Here is a 24,402-nt window from a genome sequence, read left to right as displayed (position 1 = left end):
GTCTTTAAAGGTTCCTGCACACTTTTGTTCAGGGTCTCTCCCTCCTTGGAGGGATGGGAGGGAACTCTGTTGCAACAGAAAAATCTGCCTTGCTTTCCGCTGGATCCTGTCTCCATCCATTCTTCTCTGACCGATCATGGACTTAGGGAACTCAGAGTCCCATTGGGGAGTTGGGCAGCAAAAGCCAAACTATTTTTTACATCACTACCACTACAGCAAACTTGAAATGTTTCTCTCCTACTGCAATTCCAACACCTCTTCTTAAAAAATAATAATAAAATAATCCTATGATCAAGTCCTTATTTCTTTGCAACAAAATGGACTCCTCTTCTAGAATTCCTCATTGTGTTGGGTTCACTGGAGTCCACACACCATCTCAGAAAGGTGGCAAATGAACCAATCATGTTCTGGCACGTGCACAGAGTCTCCCTAGCAACAAAGATGACAGCTTTGTAACAGCAGCAGCTGCTTAATCGGGGAGTGGGGGGGGATACATGCTCTCATCTGAAGAATAATGCATGATGGAGCCCTATTCATTACCTGTTTGCAAAGAGTAATACACAAATGCGCAATGAAGTCAGACACCTTACAGGCATAAGTTAAGAAGTTTTTGGAAGTGGGGGGGGACTTTTAATAGCAATGCCTCATCTCTAAATTGCCACAGTCCCATCTCTCACAGTTTGAGGTTGGGAAGAAATGGTTCCTTTCTGCATGTAGAGGCAGAAAAAAACACCCCAACCCCTACGTGTTGGATAACAGTGTTTCCGCCAGTAACTTGTTCAATGAAAAAAGTGGCACATTTTGAATTTTACAGTCTGAAGTAGCCCTATTCATAGGAAACAAAGGGGAGCCCTGCAAGATCAGACCAAAGGCCCATTTAGTCCCATATTCTGTTCTCAAAGTGGCCAAGCAGATACTTCTGGAAAGCCTGCAAGTGGGACATGAGTGGAGCAGCAATTCTCCCCACTTGTGACTCCCAGCCGCCAACATTCCAAGGAAATCCTGTGTCCTAAGCCCATGGGAGTTGTTGTAGTTTATAAGAACATAAGAAGAGCCTGCCGGATGAGGCCAAAGACCCATCTACACGAGCATTCTGTTCCAGGGGCAGATCTATACAGTGGTACCTCAGGTTACATACACTTCAGGTTACACACTCCACTAAGCCAGAAATAGTGCTTCAGGTTAAGAACTTTGCTTCAGGATAAGAACAGAAATCGGGTTCCGGTGGCGCGGCGGCAGCAGGAGGCCCCATTAGCTAAAGTGGTGCTTCAGGTTGAGAACAGTTTCAGGTTAAGTACAGACCTCCGGAACGAATTAAGTACTTAACCCGAGGTACCACTGTACTATGAAACTAATGAAGCTTAAGTGTCAGGACCCCTAATCTCAGAGGTGCCCCAGGAGCGACTTTAGCCCACTTTGCTTTACAAAATTTAGTTTTGACTAAAGTGCAAGCATAAGGAATCGTCTCTAATATAATGCTTTTGTGTCTGCTGTTTTCAGGAATATGTTCAATTTTACACACACTTTCCCCAAACTTCCACCATGATGCATGACGTCGTGTGCATTTATCACTTTCGGTTCCTCTTCATTTCCCACCCTTAAGTTCAATTCTCCAAATTGTCAGTTTGCTTTTTTTAAAAAAATGTCCTCATGAAAATTTATTAGCATTTCAGTGCAAATTTCTCCACATATACACATTTCCATATGCAATTTTGCCTAATATCTCCAGCCCCTCCCCCAATACTAGTCTATGTCATTTTCACTAATCTATTCATTTTTATGCACACTGTTCCCTAATACATGCATTTTTTTTCTCCTAAAGGTTGATTGGAGAAGCACAGCACAAAATTTCAGTAAGAGTGGATCTGGAAGGACAGCTGTGCTTTGGTTCCCCGGAAAGTTTGACATTGCTCACATTTGGTGCTTAAAATCCAATTTCTCCTTCATCCGGACTTGGAACTGTCCATCAACAACACTTGGAGAGCAGACTGAAAGGCCCACAGGTGAGTTGGTCACAGCCTTCCTTAGTATGGCGAGGAGTCTTGCATTTCTATCCTGACGAACACAATTATTTCTAAATGTGCATCTATACATATAAATTAGCATCGCATATACATTCTCATTTGTCCTCTGTTTTCGCCAGGCCAAAATGGCACCCTCTGATCCCTTCCCTTGTGCCTTTCCCTTGGAAAAGAAATTAAAGAAGTGCTAAGTGTGGCTGCTTAGCAAAAGGGGGAAAGGGTGGCACATCCATGGCAGCTTCCTCAGGTTTACATAAATTACTGTTCACTTGCCCATGAGAAATATAGCAAGTGAGGCTGGATAGAAATAGATTCTGCAGTGACATTAGTTAATCTGAAATAATCCACTTTATTAAATGATAGTAATGCAGTAATGGCCATCACTGTATAACCAATAAAGCTAAATTACATGGTAACTTGCATTAGCTCCTTGACATTTTATCCTGATTAATGTACAATTAATGTGTCACCTAATACTATACATGTGTTTGTCGATGGACAGATGGGTTAAATTTCACTGCACACATGCATTGCCACCCATTCATCACTCAGGCTCTTTCTCCTCATCTAAAAAGGAGATTTCATTTTCTTCTAGCAGCAATGGGGGGACGGCATGGTAGCCCCTTCTCATAACATTTAGGCAGGTTTGCTTGTATCATTTCGCTGCCTTTCTCCGACTTGTGTGCAATGTGATATAGTGGCTAGACTGCTGGGCTAAAACCTTGGGAGACCTGGGTTCAAATGCCCATTCAGCCATGAAGCTCAATGGGGGGACATTGGACCAACCACTGCCTCTCATCTTAGCCTACCTTGCAGGGGTGTTGGGAAGATGAAATGACGGGGGGGAGAACCACGTGAATCACCTTGAGTTCATTGGAGAAAATGGTGGGTCAGCAATGCAACAAACAAACAAGCAAACAAACAAACAAATTCATCCTACCAGCTACTAGGAACAGAGAGAGGCATTTATTGTCATGCCAATCTGCCAGGTTAGTACTTCCCAAGCCAATAACTTTAAGGCCCTAAAAAACGAAAAAGATATTGCTGTTTTTAATCTGTGCTTTGTTGATAATCATTTTAATATGTACACTGATTAAGAGGTCTATACGTTTCCTCCCAAATAATATAAATATATATAATATACTGACCGAAAAGTGCATATGCTCTGATTTAGGCAATTCTTAAGCTCTAAAATTTAAAATTATATTTTATAATTATTATTTTTAAATGTTGTAAGCCGCCTTGAATCCCAACTCATAATAATAGTGATAATATGCATCATAATAGGGAAATGGCTTGCCTCATCAAGTTCTCTGATATCAGGCTGGCAACCCAGAGGCTGAGTTCAGAAGGTGCTTCTTCCATTCCTAGGCAAACAGCTTAGTCATTTCCCATGTGTGCGTCTAGGGCAGAGGGTGGGGGTTTTATTTTCTTCAAAAGAAATTCATTGCGTAATGCCTCATGGTCTATTTTCAGCATTGGCTGAAAGATTTGGATCAGCAGGTGAAGCTGGCGGGCACTAGCTACGTGCATGGAAAACTACATTTGATCTTCATTTTGGCTTGGAAAACCTAAGCTGTAGGTCAGTGGTAGACCAGCTGCTTGGCATGCAGACGGCCCTGTGTTTGATCCCCAACATTTCCAGCCAAGGCTGGGAAACATCTCCAGCTTGAAACCCTGGAGAGCTGCTGCCGGTCAGTGTTGGTAATACTGAGACAGAATCATAGGATTGTAGAGTTGGAAGGGACCAAAAGGATTGTCTAGTGCAACCCCCTGCAATGTGGGCTGCATGGCACAATGATCTGCATTGTATAGAGCAGCTTCCTAGGGCTGCTCTATACAATGTCCCTGTGTTAACACAGTTGGCTGATACTTCCTCCATTACACAGGATGCAGTCCAAGCAGAGCTGCACATTGGTCCATACAACTGAAAATACTGAGCTACAATTCAGCCATGAGCCCTGTCAGATGCTCTACAGGGACAGTTGAAGCGCCACCTTTCTGCCACCTTGTCACCCATCCTAGACAGCAGAATGTCTTGAATTACCTCTGCTGGCACGAGAATATAGGAAAGTGCTTTATACTAAGTCAAACCATTGGGCCATCTAGCTCAGTATAGTCGACACTAACTGGCAGTGACTCTCCAGGATTTCAGAACATTCCCAGCCCTACCTGGAGATGCTGGGGATTGAACCTGGGTCATTCTGCATACAAAGCAGATGTCCTATTACTGAGCTACAAACTAGCCCTGCCAGTCTCCAACCCAGCCCAACCCACTCTGCATTTTGGCAAGGCCAACAAGGAGCTGTTAGTTTGGAGAGGGAGAGCATCATCACTTCTAGTCACTTCCTGGTGGTGCAGCAATAAAACTGCTAGTGCATTGCAAAGCGGACAAGGTCAGGCATGGTTTCATACTGGATGGGGGACCACGTGTTGAGATTCCTGCATTGCAGAGGGTTGGACTAGATGACCCTCGGGATCCCTTCCCACTCTACCATTCTACGATTCTATGATTGTACCACCAGCTTGTTTCCTTCCCTAGGATGCCTTTTGGGGCTGTCACTCAGGCCCCTTTGCCGGCTCGGCAGGGGAAGGCAGGAGGAAATCATCTCTTTTGCTAATCACCTATCACAAGCAATGAAATCCCGCAGGCCGGTGCCAGCTAGGTACCTCTCAGAGGGGGAGAAGGGAGAGGGTGGGGGGAGCAGCCTGTCACTCAAAGTGGATATTTATGAAAGATGACAGTTTTCAAATATCTCAATCTTGGACAGGGCTGCTCCAGTGTCACAGAGGAGTGCTGCAAAATTGGAAGAGTCAGCAGCCAGCGTTTATTTCATCAGGAACTGTCCAATCTCTGCCGATCGCTTGACAGTCCTGGGATTGCTGGCACGAGCTCGCCTCCTTCCCATTGGCCCTTGGCTTGCTGTTTGCATGGATCAGTCTAAAGAGTTGTAATAAATATGTAAAAGAGAGGGATGGGGACTCTTCGGCAAAACAGCCAGAGACAGCGGCCCGGGTGCCATGCTACCCTTTTTAGCTATGCCAAATAGGAGCCGTGGTAATTACATTCATATTGATCGTTATTGTGCGGGAACAAGGTGATTAGGCTTTCTTTATTTCATTCCTGCAATGAGCTGCACATCCTCTCTCTCTCCCCACCTCAACCACTGCCCTCCCTTTGACTTAGAGGTGCTTAAAAACTGACTCTATGGAGAAAGTGATTTATAGGAGAGCCACCTTCCATCATGCAGATTAGCACTGTGCTGAAATCTCTCCTGATCCCCACCCTAACTTCTTAAGGACATAAGAAGAGCCCGTTGGATCATGCCCCTGGCCCATCTAGTCCAGTATCCTCTTCTCACAGTGGCCAGCCTAATGTCTGTGCCAAGTACAGTGGTACCTCTGGTTGCGAACAGGATCCTTTCTGGAGCCCCGTTCACAACATGAACAGAATGCAACCCACGTCTGTGTGTGTGCAGATCACGATTCGCCGCTTCTGCACATGCGCATGACGTCATTTTGAGCATCTGCGCATGCACGAGCAGCGTAACCTGGAAGTAACCCTTTCCCGTACTTCCCGGTCACCACAGGATGCAACCTGAAAAGACGTAACCTGAACTGAACGTAACAAGAGGTAGGACTGTACAGGAGCCCTCTTCCTGCCTGTGGCTTCCAGCATCTGATATGCAGAAGCATTGCTGCCTCCAAACTGTGACAGCAGAGCACTGCCATCCTGGGTACTAGCTAGCGTTGCCACACGTCCTGAATTTGCTGGACACGCCCGAAATTTCAAGGATGAGATCAGTGTCCAGGCGGATTTAAAAAAAAAAAATTAAAATGTCAGGAGTTTTGTTTTTGGTGCGCTGAGGTCACTGACCGAGCAGTGCTGCTGTCACAAAAGGAAGGGGCCTTCTGGTGGCCGTGTGTACGTCACTTCTGGTGGCCGTGTGTACGTCTGTCCTCCTTCCCTCAGTGGCCTCCAGGCCGAAGCCGCTGCAGACCTTGTGGCCAAAGAGCCACTCGCCTGCCCTCTGCGGCCACCACAGAGCCACCAAAGCGCCTGACCTGCGCTGCTTCTCTGGAGGCAGCAGAGACCCAGCCTTCCAGGAGGCGCACCTGGCCTGCACCATGAAAATGATTCAGGAGGCTGAAGACAGCAAAGGTAAGAGAAGGGATGGGAGGAGGGGGCGAGCAGGGGGGCTAGGAAGGGGTCGGCGGGAGGGAAAGGGTGAGCGATGGAGATGCTGGGTGGTGGTGGGGTGCCCCAAATGTGTGGGGGAGGGGAGTCCAGGTTTTTGGTCTTTGGAATATGGCAAACCTACTACTAGCCATAGACAACCTTTCTCCTCCATGAATTTGTCCAATTTCCTCTTAAAGCCAGGTTGGTGGCCATTACTGCATCCTGTGGCAGAGAGATTTCCATAGCTTAACTATGTGTTGTGTAAATAAAGAATTTCTTTTATTATTATTATATTTATTAAATTTATATACCGCCCTATACCCACAGATTACAGGGCAGATCACAGGAGAAAATCACAATATAAAAACACAAAATACAAAATCAAAATCTTCCAAAATTCCGCTTAATTGAATATCCACAAGTTTTTTATGATATGGGAGAGGCAGGAGGCCTTTCCCCCAAGCCACATTTAATTTCATAAACTTACGTTATGTCACCTCTTACTTTCCTTTATTTGTAGGTTTTCTTTTGCTGCAAAAGAGGTGTACGGTTTTTTCAGCCCCATTTTCAGGGAACTTGGGAATTTCTTTAGACTTTTGTTGGGTGAGGGGTTTTAGCAAGGTCGGCAAGGGCAGCGGGTGTTTTGGTCTTTCCAGCAGATGTTTGTCCAATGCTTTGCAGCCTTTTTGGCTGTCCATATTTCCTGATCTGGAAAAGTCATGTGTGTGTGCTGCTTTATGATGACTTCCCCTGGATTTTAATTAAAATGCGCGTATCTAGGGAGGTTCCAGAGTACAGGCCACTGGTGAGATGCTTTGTAGACTGAAAGAAGAGACACAAGTACCCCCTCAGCCACCTCAAAACTAAAGTAAGCATAGGAGTCAGTGTGGTGTAGTGGTTCGAGTGTTGGACTAGGACCTCGGGGTCCAGGGTTCAAACCCCCACTCAACCACAAAGCTCACTGGGTGGCCTTGACTCAGTCACTGCTTCTCAGCCTGACCTACCTCACAGGGTTGTTGTGCGGATTAAATGAAGAAGGGGAGAACCATGCATGACCCATTGAGTTCCTTGGAGGAAAAGGTGGAATATAAATGCACTAAATAAGTAATAAAATAAAAATAAATCTTGGCTCATTAATTGATGGAGAATGTTTTTTTTTTAAAAGTGGGGGAAATGTTTGGTATAGTACTAATCCACAGCCCATTATGGTGCTGGAGGAGACTCTTGAGAGTCCCATGGACTGCAAGAAGATCAAACCTCTCCATTCTTAAGGAAATCAGCCCTGAGTGCTCACTGGAAGGACAGATCCTGAAGCTGAGGCTCCAATACTTTGGCCACCTCATGAGAAGAGAAGACTCCCTGGAAAAGACCCTGATGTTGGGAAAGATGGAGGGCACAAGGAGATGGTTGGACAGTGTTCTCAAAGCCACAAACATGAGTCTGACCAAACTGCGGGAGGCAGTGGAAGACAGGAGTGCCTGGCGTGCTCTGGTCCATGGGGTCACGAAGAGTCGGACACAACTAAAAAACTAAACAACAACAACAAATCCACAGCCCAACTTCTTAAATCTATGGACTGGATTGGTATGAAGAGTCCTCTGCCAAAAAATGGCGGGCATATATGTCAGAATGATGGATGAATAACTCATCCAAATTCTGGCAATTGAGAAGTGGTATTTTTTCATACGCACACACCCACAGAGTAAGAATTAGAGACAAAATAACTTTTTAAAGTTTCTAGTCCTTATGGATGCAGACAGCTTGATAAACGAAGGGAAGCTGACGGCAGGAGCAGACAGCAAATGCAATTCCCTGGCACTGCAAATGGAACCGTCCAAAACATGACTGCACTTGTTATTCTCTCTCCCTTTGTAAGGGTGCCTGCAAACTGCTGAGGGAGACTGTGATTTAATTAGCTGCTGTGACAGAACATTGTTCTTGCCAGTGCCTACTACCCTGTAGATGTGCATGCGCACTGGCGCATTGCACATGGGGCTGGCGGATATCTATAATGCAAATGGAGTTGGATTATGTTAGCGGAATACAAAGCTGATCCTCTGTTGTAGGTTTTCAGCCATTCTATTGAAATGGGTGATGAATTCAATTAGAGGCCTTGTTCATCTCCTCTTTGTGCCTGAATATCTTAGAGCCCTACATAATCTAAGCAAGCAACGTCACCCAGCCAGGCTGTCAGAGGGGAAGCCTTACTTTTTCCTGCTAAAAGGTTGGGCGAGAGTGGGCCATCTCACAGACCATTCAAAACAGAGATGGGTAAATTGAGCAGCTGATATCCATAGTAGAGGATTTCGGAATTCAGAATTTGACACTGAATTTTTCACATTTTGCCTGAATCTTATTTTATTTCATATGTTTTATAGACCACTTGTTTGTAAGGAAAAACCTCAAAGTTTACAGTTTACAGAAAGACTAAAACAATAAAACTGGCAATAAAAAAAAATACAAAGGGCTATTTGAAATCTTCAAATAAAAATAAAATTCAAAGATGAACTAAAAATAGATTAAAAGGCATGTCAACCTACTACATAACTTAGCAGGTGCTGAAATAGTACAGTTGAAGGCGCCTGCCAGATTTCAATAGGCAGGGAGTTCCAATGGCTGGGTGCTAGTGAATCTTGCTGGTGAATCTTAAGCGAATTGCCCTACGAGTTGGCTTCCCATAATTGGTCCCTTTCACACATTTTCTTTTCCACAAAATTTCTAAATCCATTTGAAAGTGATGAAGAAACAGTATTCGTAAGGTGGCTACCTTATACTGAGTCAGAACATTGGTCCGTCTAGCTCAGCAGTGTCAGGCAGCAGCTCTCCAAAGCAGATGTTCTACCACTGAGCCACAGCCATATAGCACTGGGGTTTTATTTCAGGCCATCATGATCACAGTGGCACACCCAAAACTTGGATAGTACTAAAGTGGATACCCCAATCCTAATTTTACTCCTCATCTCACCTCCCTTTTGGCTTCAGAAAGCCAAAATATCTTCATGAAAGGCCCTTCTCTATATCAGAGGTATGGATTGGGGAGAAATCTAGTTAGCATTTTATTGCAAATCTGCCCTTCCTGAACAGAAAGGCAGCTGTCCTTTGAAATTTGTACTTCTCCAAATTTTGCAATGCGGTTCTCCAACCAAGTAATGAGTTTGTATTGGGGGGGGGGAAATTAAGTGGCGTATGAATTTTCTGAAATAAATAACCTACAAACATGCGTTATATTGGGGAAATTGTTTTGAAAAAATGTGCACGTTAGGTGAAATTAAATGTGAGAAAATGTTTATATTAGGAGAAATATCTGCTAATAACATGTTTCTGTGAGGACTTTTGTTGTTGTTGTTGTTTTAAGAGAATTCACAAAACAGTGCAGAAATGTGGAGATCTAAATGTAGAACCAGGGGAAATGAGAAAGTTGAGAGAAATCATAATTGGCAGATCCGCCCATTGGTAGTCACAAGGACAGTGGGCGGTTACCAGGGAAAGGGTCTTTTCAGAAATGGTGCATTGACTCTGGAACACTTTCCCAAGAGATGCTCAGCCAAAGACTGTTTGGGTGTCATTTCAGTGCCTGCCAAAGACCTGTGGCCTGCAAACCACCAGTGGTCCCTGAGCTTCATTCAGATGCTTCATGGCATATCTGTGAAGAATGGTGGGTACAGTGGCTGTTCTGTCATTCTTAGAGCCCAGCATTCTGCCTGGAATTTGAGTAGCATGGATGGGGAGTAACAGGGTGAGTGATGCCCTTGGAAGCCCTTGGAAAAAGTGGATAGGATGAGCAGCAAAGCAAAATGGGAGGCTGTGAAGAAAGAAGTTTAAACTTGCTTCTGAACAAATTTACTGGGATTTTCTATGGAATTCAGATTGTAATACAGTAAATAGAATGCTCTTGGATCTGATTATTATAAGGGCTGTGATCTTTGTTGTTTTTTCGTCTTGCAAAACACCTTGTGTATAGTATTATAGAAAGGCAGTATACAGGTTAAAAGTGAAATGAAATGAAATGAAAAATGCACATTAGAATTGTACAGCATCTAGCACAGCAGGGAGAGAAATCATTCAAAGGTCCGCCAAGGCCCTTAGCAATAATGGGGAATAAAGTTTGAGAACTACTGATTTAGATAGAAAATTTGGCTTCTGGGTTGTGTCTTCCAGGAAGTAACCTCTTTCCTCTTAGAGGTCTTAAGGAGCACCATATCCTTTTCTGATCAGTCTGCCATCCTAGCAGGACATCTTCAGCTGTGGAATGAATAACAGATTAATCATTCTGCTGCGTGCGACACCGGGCCTGTCTAATGTCCCTGATTATGTTATATTGAATAAATAGTGTTGTTAGGTTGATATGTTTAAGGCAAATGAGATGCTTATTGGTATCTAAGAAGCAAGTTAACAAGATCCATTTTCCTCCATTGACTTCTACTCATGTATTAATGAGGTTCAAAAATATATTTTCCCCATGTATCAGATTAAGCGGCCCTTTGTTATTCCCAGGAAGCCCGCAAACATTTGCTCCATTTATGTTTGTATTAATGTGTCAGGCGAGCGAAATCTTCAGAAAGGAAATAAATACCATACCCATTAAGCCGCTTAAAGACAGCGAGTCCTTTTCAACGTTTTATGTCATTTTATGTGGTGCAGCAGTTACCATAGCAAAGATCCATATTTAAGGAACTGCACCCTTCAAATCCAGCATCAAAGAGCGCTCCCCAAAAAGGGGGTTGGATGGGCAAAGTTACCCTCAACACTTACATCTTCAGATGAAAATATGAACTTAAGCAAACATATATTTAACCTGCATTACAGTGAAACTATTTTTATTTTTTGTTTCACAAAATTTATATACCACTTGACTGTAAAAGAGAAACAAACAAACCTCAAAGTGGTTAACAAAAAGAGCAGACCTTCCAAGTGTCCCTATTTTCCAGGGACAGTCCCAGATTTACAGAAGCCGTCCCAGTTTCTGATTTGATCTCAGAATGTCCCTCTTTTACTTAGGATGTCCCTATTTTCATTGGAGAAATGTTGGAGCGTATGAAGTGATGTAGGGATGTGGGTGGCACTGTGGGTTAAACCACAGAGCCTAGGATTTGCCGATCAGAAGGTCGGTGGTTCGAATCCCCGCGATGGGGTGAGCTCCCGTTGCTCGGTCCCTGCTCCTGCTAACCTAGCAGCTTGAAAGCACATCAAAGTGCAACTTCAATTGACTTCAAAGCTATAGCTTAGGGTCCCATTCTCTTGGGGGCCCCCAAAAAAATTAAAGGGGGAAAACTGGATGTACATTTCCAAAATGTAAGATAAAAAACAAATGAAATAAAACCTACATATTTTGTTATATGAAAATGGCTTTAGATACCTATTAGGTCCATAAATTACCATATAGCCTATATTCAACACAAAAAAGCGACAATTTGTTGTTGACAAAGGACAGCTGGACATATAAAGGGCCCCATTACCTTCAGTAGCTTAGGGCCTCATCAAACCTAAATCCGGCCCTGAGTTGGAGTCCAGCAAATATGGAGGGCCACAGGTTCTCCCCATCCGTGAAACTGAGGAAGTGTTGAACTAATTCAAGGTGAAGATTAAGGCTGCCCTGAATGTGCAGAGCTGAACATTTTGGGCTTGAAAATGTGTTTTCCAGGGAGCTGAATTGCCCCCTCCCCCAAAGCCAAACTCTAAAAGCATTACAGCTGCTCTCAAAACATTGCATCTGTCTCCATTGTCACTGCAAACTGTGCACATTTTACAAACAGCATTACAAGAAATGTGAGAGGTGGGATGTGGCTGAAAGAAGCGAGCACCTGGCGCAAGCTGTTAATTGTGTTGTATGGCAGCATGCTAAGCCCATGTTGCACCATTAAAAGCCAAGGCTGCTGCCTCTTGCAACCTCCTTTCTTCACCAGTGACTAGGGTTACAGAAGCTGCCTTTGAGGGAGTAGTGCTGTCCAGGGGGCCAGTTCCACACAGTGCCAGTGTCTTTTCAGTTTAACGTGATTCTTGCATGGGGGTTGGCTTGTTAATGCTAGTGTTCTGTAACGATCTGTCATTAGGACATGGAATGAACCTGTTGGATCAGGCCAAAGGCCCGTCTAGTCTATGATTCTGTTCTCACAAAGGCCAACCAGATACCCGTAAGGGAAGCCCACAATGAGGACATTTCTTTCACACACAAAAGCAGGCAGGGTTGCCCCCACTGGACAGAAGCAATAGGTTCCAAGAGCAGAGTTCATGCTAGATAAAGAAAGTGAAGGAGATATGCAGCTGAAGAGTGAAAGGCAAATGAAACCACAGCCCTGTGGGCAGGCACGGGTTGTATCTGATGGTGGTTCTTCTGCACCAGCAAAAGCCCTTATGCCAACGCAAAATAAAGTAACCCATTTTCACTAATCCCCTCTACTAATTACATCCACCTGTGCCAAATCCCATACTATTCCATGGGATCGTACAGTCCTCAGGATAAGCTATTGGGAGCATAGGTGCTACAAAAACTGGACGCCCTGCCCTGCACAAACCGAATCGCTCCCACTAGCACAAGCGTTAGATACAATGAGGGGTGGATGCATCTATACGGTTCAGTTTCTCATTTTCCCTTTCTTCAGTTTGCTACATTTCTGCAGCAGTTTGACATTTATTTATTTATTTATTATCTCACAAAAATTCACTGGCATTTTCAGCGTACATCTCTCCTAAGCAAATTTCCCCAAAATGCAGCATTTTAATGCTATATGCACACATGTTTGTATACATTTTTTTTCCTTGAACTGTTTTGCAACATTCAGAGAAGTGGGTAATTTTTAAGGAAATTTGTTTCAGGAAGTGTGAATTAGTTAAATGAATTGAACTGAATCCTTCACTGCCCCTAGATACAATCCCATGTCTTGGCAGCCAGCTAAGCAGGGAGCAGAAAGCTACTGGCTCTCTGGCCTGAAAGAGTCAGCAGCAATAATTATAGCCTGCTCAGGAGCCATGGCCTACTCGCAAGTAGCATGGTGAGGCAGAACATGAAAATTGGTATAGAATGCGATGATTGAGTGAATGGAGGGAGATGTCAAAGTGGGATGATCTCCAGAGCTTCTCTCAAAGCTAGATGAAACACTGGAGATGAGTGCTGGCAATAGCCAGTATCCCCATCCATGGGGATCCCCATCACCTGGAGAGGTGGTGGCTGAAGCAAGAGGAAAGCCAGTAGTCTCAGGGTTCCATGCAGCCAGGATGATGAGGCAAAGCAAGATCAGCACCTTGGAGAGATACCAAGGTGTGGCTTCCAAGATGCTACAGCTGAGGCAGAATGTTGTCTTGGAGCAACTAGAAGATATTTCTAGCCTGGACATGACATTCTTTAATTAGAGGCTCCATACCTTGAATGCTGCATCTGGACACCTTCCTGTGCAGTTATGCAGTTGTTCACTTATTCTAGAACCTGGAGTTAACAAATTGTTGGGATATCATCACAAGGTTCTCCTGCTCTTCCAAGGGGTCTATGGAGTGATAGTTGAATTCTAGTGGATGAGGTGCTTCCTCTTGATTTGGGGTTGAGATACAGGCTTCAGCTCCCAGGGGCCAAATGTGTTGGACCAGGAAGTGACTCCATCTCAGAATGTCATTGGATGACTCTCCTTCTGAGGATTTGTCTGCACCTATGAGAACCAGCCCCCTTATCTCATTCTGAGGCTTTGGCAATTTGTTAAGTCAGAGGTGGGCAACCTTTCTGAGCCAAGAGTCACATTCTCTTTTAGACAGCCTTCCAGGGGTCATATGCTTTCAGGAGGAATTTGAAAACATGCCCAGGCATTCAGTGGCTGAAAAATGTTGTTCCTGTCAACCTCGAGGTCAGTGGCTGGAAGAATGTTTTAAAATTGTAATTGCTTTTAGAATGTTTTAATCTGTTTTTAAATTGTGTATCTGTTTGCTGCTCTGGGTTCCTTGGAGAGGGACATCAAGATATAAATTCAGTAATAAATAATAATCTAAAATTCAGCATTAAAAGTAGTTAAAGCCGAATGACAGTTGCAAGAAGAGGGTGCAGCAGTCTTAACCTGTGTGAAAATTTCAGTCCACCCCAAAAATTGAGGGCTGGATTTTGGTGCAATCACTTAATCTGAAACCGGGCAAGGCTTCAAATCTTGAAACAAGGCCCTGACTCTTTCCGACTGGGTTCTCTAATACATACAAAAGCTACCCTCTCTAAAGGCTGCCAGCAAAGAATAAAGTATAAGCTCTCCCAATGTGGTTTTTCAAAAAATGAATTATGCCATTAAGTGCCAAGAAGAAAATTAGCTATGAGCTTTTAAATTTGAAACGATCCCCTTTTTAATTGTAAAACAGTGCCACTTAACTGCTATTGATCCAAGGGAAACACATTAGGGAGCAAGGTCACCATAACTGTTAATATTCACTGCTTAGTGAAAGAGCATCAAAGGACATTTTAATGTCACTGACTTTCTTGGGGAGTTTTTACCGAAAGCTTTACATCGGCCAGCCTATGAATGAAAAGGACATGTAGCAGACAAATGTAGAAACAAATGGGATCTCAATTGTCTGCTAATCAAATCGTAACTCAGGATTGATTTTTGAGGCAAAAGTTTATGTCATGGATTTCCAAGCTCCGCCGACATTTAAAAGTCAAAATATATCTTTTCTGCAGACGGACTCTTCCCCCCCCCCCTTTCCCTCCTTTTTGTTTCTGGAAAGTTTTTGCAAGAAAACGGAAATGCTTACTCTTATTTGACTGAACTGCTCCTTTGCCATTCAAATGAATCTTCAGACCCAGAAATCAGGAAGAGGATAAACAGCAGTGGAAAGGTTAAGGTGATCAGCCTAATCTGGAGCAGGTTTCACCAAGGCCACATTGGCACTATACATTTAAAGCAGTATTATACCAGCTTTAACAGGCATGACTCCCCCTCCCAAAGGATTCTGGGAGCTGTAGTTTATTATGGGTTCCCCTAACAGCTACAATTCCCAGATTTCCCTAGGAAGAGACATAGATTGTGAGGGGAATAAGGGTCAGCTAACAACTCTCAGCTCTCCTAACAAACTACAGTTCCCAAGATTCATTGGGAAAAGCCATGACTAATGTGGTATGCTACGGTTTTAAATGTCTAAATTCCCATTGGGCAAGGGGCTTAGTTCAATGAAATTTACTATCAAGTAAGCAATTTATAATTAAGCAGTACATAAATTTTGTTTATAATTAAATAAAAGAATGTACATGGGATTGCATCAGATTAACCAGTTCTTATGCTTGGGATAGCCTAGGGCTTCCCAATCAGAAGGTCGGTGGTTTGAATCTCAGCAACGGGGTGAGCTCCCGTTGCCCGGTCCCTGCTCCTGCCAACCTAGCAGTTCGAAAGCACATCAAAGTGCAATAGATAAATAGGTACCGCTCCGATGGAAAGGTAAACAGCATTTCCATGCACTGCTCTGGTTCGCCAGAAGTGGCTTAGTCATGCCTGGAAGCTGTACGCTGGCTCCCTTGGCCAGTAAAGTGAGATAAGCACCACAACCCCAGAGTCATCTGCGATTGGACCTAACAGTCAGGGGTTCCTTTACCTTTACCTTTATGCTTGGGATAGCCTAGTTTCTGTTGTCTTCACTCTAGATTAGATTACTGCAATGCACATTACCTGGGACTGCCTCTGAAGAAAGTTTGGAAACTGCAGCTGCTGCAGAATTCAGTGGCCAGATTGTTGGCTGGAAGACTGCACTGCTTGTCAATTAGTTTCTGAGCTTAACTCAAAATGCCAGTTCTGATCTATAAAGCCTTATGTACCTCAGGGTCCCAATACCTTAGGAACTGCCTCTTTAGACAGGAACCTTCCCAGACCCAATGCTTGTCAGATCATGCCACTTGCATGCCTTTTCAGTGATGGCTTCCCCAGTTGTGGAATGCTGTGCCTAGAAAGATGCATGATCAACATTTAGGCACCAGCCAAAGACTTTCCTGTTCACCTAAGCATTTGGCTCTTAATAGGGGTCACAGGGTTTGAAGAGACCCAGGCCTACATTGGCATTCAGCTTTTAGCAGGCTGGGGTAGGATTTGTCCTCCTTTTGCTTTTTCAGGATGAGCACTTTTGGGCAATTAATGTTCCTTTGTCTTTCTGATGTATTTTAAATTTCATGTCATGTATGCTTTTATCCTTGCAAGTCCCATTTTAGTAGTAAGTGGCAAAATAAGACTAAGAACGAAAATGAGAATAATGCTTTTGAGCTGAAGGTAATACTTCTGGGAGATTAACCTAGCTAACTCAGTCTCATCTGCAGAAACAAGGAAGAGTCATGGACCACATCAGTGACCCAAACATTATTGTAGCATCCACTTGTTTTTTATGGTGAAGGGGATACTGGAAAAGACACATACATAGTTTCAGTGGGGAAAGAGGCAGCCCTGTGAAATAAAATGAAAATATGGAAACGCACCCTCCAATAGACAAGACACCACATACTGTAGCAGTCAATGGAAGTCAGTGAAATACGCTCATAGATTTGGGCATGCCCAGCCTTTGGACGTCTGCTGCTGCTGCAATTTGCACGACACCTCATCTTCAATAACTGCTTTGTTCAGCGACTCTGCCACTCTCTGGCTTCCTTCAAGCCAAAAGAGATTGTGTCCAATCTGTCAATGAGCTCCAGTTTTGCAGCCTCTCACTCCATAAACCAGTCCTCTTTTGCATGAGCATGGTTACTGGTTGTTCAGAGATAGGATGAACTCTCCCTCAGGGAGAATAAATAAAGATGCGATGAGCATGTGCCCACTTGTATCTTAAACTCCACCAAAACAAAAACAAAGAATTTGATCACAGACAGAAGCAGGTGGTTCTTACTGGTTCTCAGACACCAGGCAAAGTATTAGTCTTTGTATCGCATGTCCTGAACAATGGACATCGTTCCAGAATCTTGCAAACTGTAGTTCAACCCCCACAAAACAACAATCCCCAGAAAGCTTAACAAACTATAGTCCTCAGGATCCTCGGCAGGTGTATGCACTTTCAAAGTATGGTGTGTATACAGCCTGAATAACCTTTAGGTGAGCTGAAGATAACATAGAGCTTTATGCAAGAATCAGTGCATATTCCACATCAAAAAAGTTCAGTTTTGTATGGATACAATTCAAATCTGTAACTAGAGAACTATCACCATCCCTGTCAGTCCTCTCCCCCCAAAAAGCAAGAAAGCAGGATCCATTCAACTGGTAATCAAAACCGGCCTCTTAGCATTTATAGAGTGTTTCAAGCCTCCACAGCTGGAACATTTGCTCAGTAATCTTTACAACAAACTTGCAAGGTAGACATTCTTTATCATCTCTACATTGCTGTACTCAATTGCTGCACAGTTCATGGGAATTGCATAGTGTGGATTCTGTCTATAAAGTGGCTGCCAGTTCATCACCCTGCTGCACTGGCCCCCCATGTGGGGATACCCTTGGACCTGATCCAGAGGCTTCAGCTGGTGCAGAATGCCGCAGCTGGGCTGTTGATGGGGACAGACTATTGCCAGCACATAATTCTGGAGCTTAATAGGTTGCATTGGTTGTCCATCAACTACTGAGCCAGGTTCAAGATGCCTGTATTAATTAGCAAGTATCCAGGATACCACAGGGGCTGCCAGATTCATTATATCACTGCCCAGTCACTGAAATCTTACTGTTAGTGGTCCCTCATGGCTTGAATGCACCAGGAGCCATGTGGTCCCAATATTATGGAATGCCCTTCCAGTTAAGTTCTCTCGGTTGAATGCCTAGCATCTACTGAAGACTGTTTCATTCCAGCAGACATTTTAAATGACTTCTGATTTTATAGTTTTAACTTCTATTGAGTTACTCTTAACCACTTAGAGACTATTGTTGTTAAGCAGCCTATAAAAATTGTTGGAATTCATAAAATTAATGACATATCACCCAAATGTAGGGCTGCCATACGTCCGGATTTCCCCCGATATTACCAGGATTTCAAAGGCAGAATTGATGCCGGGGGCGATTTCCTAAAGGCAGCACTTTGTTCTGGATCTTAGGCAAGGCAATCAAAAAAATCATGGGTTTTTTTGGCTCAACAACTTTGGGGTTTGTCTTTAAAAAGCTCAAGAATTTTCGGTGTGTCCTGGTTTTTACTTTTTGAAATATGGCAACCCTACCAAAATGGGAAATCTCTTCTCACAGGAAGCAAAATGTTTTATAAAGGAAAATGCAGTTTAGCTTGGTCATAGTGAGCAACAAAAAGGATAGTGGTGTGTTCATTCAGAACTTAGCATTCTTGTGACTCAGGTGAGATTTCAACCTAGGACTTCCAATCACACACTTTTAGCCAGCCCTCTTGTTCCATCAGCTTTTCTTTTCTTTTCTTTTCTTTTCTTTCCTTTTCTTTTCTTTTCTTTTCTTTTCTTCTTTCAAAAGGGTGTCTCCTGGCAGCAGTACCCTCATTTTTCATACAGTAATGCTAAATTATTGTTTCCATCTCCCTCCGAACAATTTCATAAAAGGGATTGCCGGGCTTAATGGATAAAGAATATAGCTGGATGTTTTTTGGAGACAGAAGTAGTATTGATTTTATCCTGCCAAGAGGTCATCTTGAGAAAATGGCATCAACTCTGAACGGGAAAGGTGATGACTCCACACCGCAATTTTTGATGCAACCGTGAGGCTTAGCCAAAAAAGGGGGAGGATCAGAATCCATTAATTGTGCAGACAACTTTAATTTGTTTATTTTGCTGACTTCACAGTCCAGGCGATGTCTAAGAGTCAACTTCCGGAAATACTGTTGTTGAAAGTGTTTGCATCCATAGAGCTACTGGGCCTGTCTACAAGATCAGTTATTCTGAGATAGGCAGCCCTTGACAGTCTAACTTAGCCTTCAATTGGTTTTCTGTGTCTAAGAGTTAAAGCAGAGGTTGTCATAAACTGAACGCCATTCAGCTCAGTGCTAGGCCAAAACCTGTTCTCCAGTTTGGCTAAAGATTTTTTTCCCCTCTGTGAAGGAAACTTCCACTTTTCTGTCTGTTTCTGAGGATTTTTAAAGATTTTTTCTTAAGGGGATGCAGGCTCTGAGCGTGCCTTATTCTTGCAATGTGGCCAAGGGCAGTGTGTGTGTGTGTGTGTGTGTTGTTTTTATTTCCAGTCAACATTTCTCTAGCACTTTGCAGCCTCCCTAGTCACCCACACTTCCTGATCTGAAAAATTCTGGGGCAGGAGCAGTTAATCTCATGAGATCTTTCCCTGGATATTAATTGAAGCCTCAGAAGCTGGGAAACCCTCAGAGTGTACATGCATACTATCTATAAAGAAACCTGCAGACCAATAGAGCTATTGTTCAGGAAAGCAAGTGAAACTAATTCTTCTCTGGCATTAGTGCAATTTTCACATACATATGTAACAGAAGCCTGCCAATATATTTTCAGGGCCCATAACATATCAATTTTTAAATAGTCATGGCTTTCCACAAAGAATCTCAGGAACTGTAGTTTGCTAACAGTGCTGAGAATTATTAGGACACCCTTCTTCCCTTCACAGAATTACAGTTCCCAGAGTTCCTTGAAAATAAGGATCTGTTGTTAATCCATTGTGGGAATTGCAGCTCTGTGGAGGGAACGGAGGTCTCCTAACAACTTTTAGCACCCTTAACAAACTACAGTTCCCAGGATTTAAAATGGCAAGATGCTGCCTTAACTGTATCACGCAAGAGGAGCCTGCGAAAGTTCTGGGGAACACTTTGTATCATATGAAACACCTTCCCTTCCAATTGTTTAGAAGGAGGAAACAAATGGAACTCTGGTGGTGTGGAGGAATTGGGAGACATTGAGAGTCACATATAATGGCATCAGGGGTCACAGGTTGCCCACCTGTGCCTGAAAACAAGCGTCTCCCTTCTCTCTCCCCCTATCCCAAGCCCTTCTGAATTTGATTGAGGGCAATTAGCATGTTCTTTCCAACCTGGGGCCTGTGTTTGTGTGTGCACAGAGCTAATTGTCATGCAAGAGAAATTACTTCCTGCAGTTCAGGGGAGACAGCTGGGGGGGGGGAGAGAACTCTTTTATCTGCCAAGTCCTTAAAACAAGAACTTTGCATGGGGAAACGGGGGCCGGCTGGGGGGAGGGAAGCTTTTATCCTGGAAGAGTGGATTTGATAACTAAGCTCCATACCTCTTTCACTTGTGGGCTATTAGGTCTGGCTCTTCCCCTCTTGGGACCTGTAGGAGCGTATGGCGTGTGTATGAACAGATAGCTCCTGTCTGCCTTGCAAAGACAGCGTGGTTGGAGGAACCCCCCTCGGGACCCGTCTAACGATCAGCGCAGAAAACACGACTGTCTCTCCTAGAGTGGGAAAGCGCATCATTTAATGAAAATGTTGTCCGTTATTAATAGAGTGATGGGTGGAAATAAGGAACAGCAGGCCGGAGGCTAAGTGTTTCTACTTCGTCTCTCTCTCTCTCTCTCCGTTCCGTACCCTTCTCATTCATTCCCTCTCTCTCACCCTGGAAAAGAGCAATTCCAGTAACCTGAAGGTGCTCGTGCAATCAAAAGGATGCCCAGAGCAAAAGAGGGAGAAAGGAAAAAGGTCCGTGTTGTTTTCAAGAGAGGTCATCTGTAGTTCACAGTGCAAAGTCAAGTGGATGAGAGAGACCGCTTCAGGCTGTATGCGCAGTCAATATCACTAAAAGTTAAATTTCCGAGGGTTTCATCTTCCACCCCCACCCCCACCCCTACCGACAGTTCAGCACATTTCCCACTTGCCAGTTATTATGGTGAATCTTATTAGCCTTCTTGTTTGCAGCAAGCAAAATTGTATCATCTGACTCAAGTGAATTCCCCCCATTGATTGCAGGCTGGGACGCACGCAGCTCCCGCTATTAATGAACTCAGGTGAGGAGTGCCAATAGAAATTGAGCCACTGTGGAGCTACTGGGGAACAGGAGGGAAGGATCAGCATGCTTAGGGGAATCCTGAGGTTTCCAGAAGTACTAAAGATCTTTGCCACGAGGGCAAGGGGTGGGAGAATTGAGCATACTCCGTGGCTATGGAATGCTGAGTGTAAGGCTGTGTTCACATGGCAGTTGATACCATTTCCCCAGCCATCAATTACTGCATTCTGTTTGAGCTTAACTTAAAAGCCACTTCCGGACTTAAAAGCCACTTCCGGAAAAACAATGTAGTATAGTGCATCTTAGGGACACGGGTGGCACTGTGGGTTAAACCATAGAGCCTAGGGCTTGCTGATCAGAAGGTTGGTGGTTCGAATCCCCGTGACGGGGTGAGCTCCCATTGCTCGGTCCCTGCTCCTGCCAACCTAGCAGTTTGAAAGCACGTCAAAGTGCAAGTAGATAAATAGGTACCACTTCAGCGGGAAGGTAAACGGCGTTTCCATGCGCTGCTCTGGTTCAACAGAAGCGCCTTAGTCATGCTGGCCACATGACCCGGAAGCTGTACGCCAGCTCCCTCGGCCAATAAAGCGAGATGAGCGCCACAACCCCAGAGTCGGTCACGACTGGACCCAATGGTCAGCGCTCCCTTTACCTTTATCATTATAGTGCATCTTAGCCCAAAAATGGAAGCAACCGGAATTACCAACAATTGAAGAGTGGCAGACGAAGATGATAGAATACGCAGAGCTGACTGGGAAAATTCGTAACCTGTGTGATCAAGCTTTCCAAAACGACTGGGGTGAATTTGTACAATATTTGAAGGACAGTTGTAAACAATTAACAATGTTAGGAGGACTGACTTAATAAGACTTATAATGATGAAAATTCTACCTTTTTATATATTCTTTTAAAAATTTGTAATCGGAAATGGTGAAATATAATCAGGAAGAAGTATGAATGCAATGTTAAAATAAAAACTAAAGTAACCATGAGATGGGAGCGGGGGGAGTCGATTAGCTCATATAAGCAAAAATAATGTGGAAAAATGAAGAAATGCTTAAATGTTGTAAAATGAAATTAAATTTTTAAAAAGAGTATAGTGCATCTTAGTGCTGATTTCCATGTTATTTGATCCCAGATAAAATCTGTTTGCATCCCTGCCTCCTTAATCCAGAAAAACATCAGTGATGAAATTTGGAGCAGTATACTGGCATACAGTTCTACCCTGCTGATTTCAAGGGAGAATAATAGGGGAATAGAAGCACACGTGTTTGGGTTGCCACCCGTCCCTAGAAAAAAATGGGAACCCCCATTTTTTCACCAAAGTGTCCCCTGTCCTGTTTGGACTTCAAATAGGATGCCTTTTCCCATATTTGAGATTGGCCGGTCTGTGTTGGTGACTAGGAGCCCAGCTGGGAGCAAGCGACAATAGAGAGAAGGGAGAAGGAGCAACCTCTTCTCCCTCTCTCTCCCCCCTCCTTTCATCCCTCTTGCTGGTGTTCCTCCTCAGCCACCAGTCTAGCATGGTACAGGTCCACCACTGTTTGGCTCCCTCCATCACCCCACCTGACCTTTCCTCCTTCCTCTTTTTCCTCGTGCTCAACCTCATCAGGCTCCACCACTGGAGGCTCAGGGCTGTAGCCAGTGTTAGTCCTACTCAGAGCAGACTCGTTGAAATGGATGGTTGGGACTAACCTGGTGCTATTAATTTTCATGGATCTACTCTGAGCAGGACTGAGTTCACTAAAACCCTCAGAATCCATGACTCAGGAGCCCAGTCAACTCTGTCTCATACTGAGGGATCATCTAGAGATTCTTCAATGAATCACAGAGGAGTATTTTGAAGAGAAATGACCAGCCTCAGGCTCTCACTGTTCCCTTAAGGAATCCAAAGCACGGATACGCACCCCAGACGTAACCAACACAGAAGTTTCTTTGCTGACGTATGTGCTGGAAGACATAGTTTCCAGCTGCCCTCAAAATCCAGAAGCAAAGATGTAACTAAAGAGAGAGGGTACGCACTGAAAAGGTTACCCGATCTGTGTGTAGAGAGATGCATTAATGCGCTCTCCATCCTGCCTTGCAAATGTAGACTGAGGAAGCCAAGAAAATAGGTATCGCTCCTCTTCATGCTCCTGGGCAGACGTTCCTCATGAAACAGAATATCCCTAGAATGGCAAGACATAAGACACCACACACTCTGCCCTCTCCATAGATACGTGCACACATACAAATACCTCATTCTACTTGCATGTATACTGCAGCTGTCTTACACAAGACACAACTGGGTGTTTTCAAGTCACCCAGCCCTAGTTTAACCACTCATCGGACAGACACTGCACAGTGGGTAATATCCAGTGCTTGTCTTACTCAGGGTAGACTTACAGAAATTTATTTATTTATTATTTCATAAAATCAGGGTGTTGGGGAAGGGGTAGTACCTTTGGTGGGGGACATGTTGTGCTCTTTCTGGGGCACCTTTGGTCCCCACCCTGCACTCAGTTCTCACTCAGCTCTCTCACTTAGAAGCTGTCAGGATGTGACAGCAGCTGATGAGTCTCAAAACCTCAGTCACTTAGGGACTTCCCCTGCATGTGAAGACAGGCTCTGGCAGATTGAGCGGATGAGACCAATAGTGGGTCCAACGGTGAAGAAAGTGGTTTCTGCATGTGCTGTAGAGGGAAGTAAGGGGCAGATGGGGTTCATCAACCTGGGAAGGTAGCCCATCTAGGAGAAGGAAAGCTCTTGGTCCTAAGCTTCCACTGCCTTGTGGGGTATCTTCAGGAGAAGAAAAGGCTAAGGAGTAAACCCTACACAAATCTGGAGTGGAGTCCCTAAGGCGGTTGGGTGGCACCTTGTATGCCACTTTATAGTAACTCCTGCAACCAAGCTGGTGCCAAACATATTGCTCTGCTTTCCTTTGGACTACACTGCCCATGCTTGTGCCCCAGGGAGGTCACTTGGTGCTGCTAACACAGTGGTTTTACTTCACCCTCGGAGGCACTCCATTGTATCTCAAGACAGACAGGTGCCAACAATATGTCACTTGGTTATAAAACAAAAACAAAAAGACCTCGAAGTGGTTTTCAAAAAGATAAAAACAATGAAATCAAGCTAATGGACATGGGTAACTTAATTTCAATGGGCTGAATCCAATGAAGCAGTAATTTAAAGCCAGTGGTGCTGTGGGTTAAATCACAGAGCCTAGGACTTGCCGATCAGAAGGTCGGCGGTTCGAATCCCCGCGACGGGGTGAGCTCCCGTTGCTCGGTCCCTGCTCCTGCCAACCTAGCAGTTCAAAAGCACGTCAAAGTGCAAGTAGATAAATAGGTACTGCTCCGGCGGGAAGGT

General features: G+C 44.1%; 2 long non-coding RNA genes across 2 annotated transcripts in view; one reads left to right on the top strand and one right to left on the bottom strand.

Moving 5' to 3' along the window:
• The window catches only part of LOC310749766, a 39,960-nt gene extending 36,559 nt beyond the window's left edge, over positions 1-3,401 (bottom strand). The window contains exon 1 of the long non-coding RNA XR_014541758.1: positions 3,322-3,401. This is a non-coding gene — a long non-coding RNA (uncharacterized lncRNA). The remainder of the gene's footprint in view (positions 1-3,321) is intronic.
• The window catches only part of LOC310749837, an 807,599-nt gene that overhangs the window by 388,731 nt on the left and 394,466 nt on the right, over positions 1-24,402 (top strand). The window lies entirely within an intron of this gene.

This window comes from Podarcis filfolensis, assembly GCF_964270895.1.
Source record: "Podarcis filfolensis genome assembly, chromosome: 14".
Classification (NCBI taxonomy): domain Eukaryota; kingdom Metazoa; phylum Chordata; class Lepidosauria; order Squamata; family Lacertidae; genus Podarcis; species Podarcis filfolensis.
The sequence above is the reverse complement of the archived record's forward strand: the minus strand, read 5'-3'. Positions and strand labels throughout refer to the sequence as shown.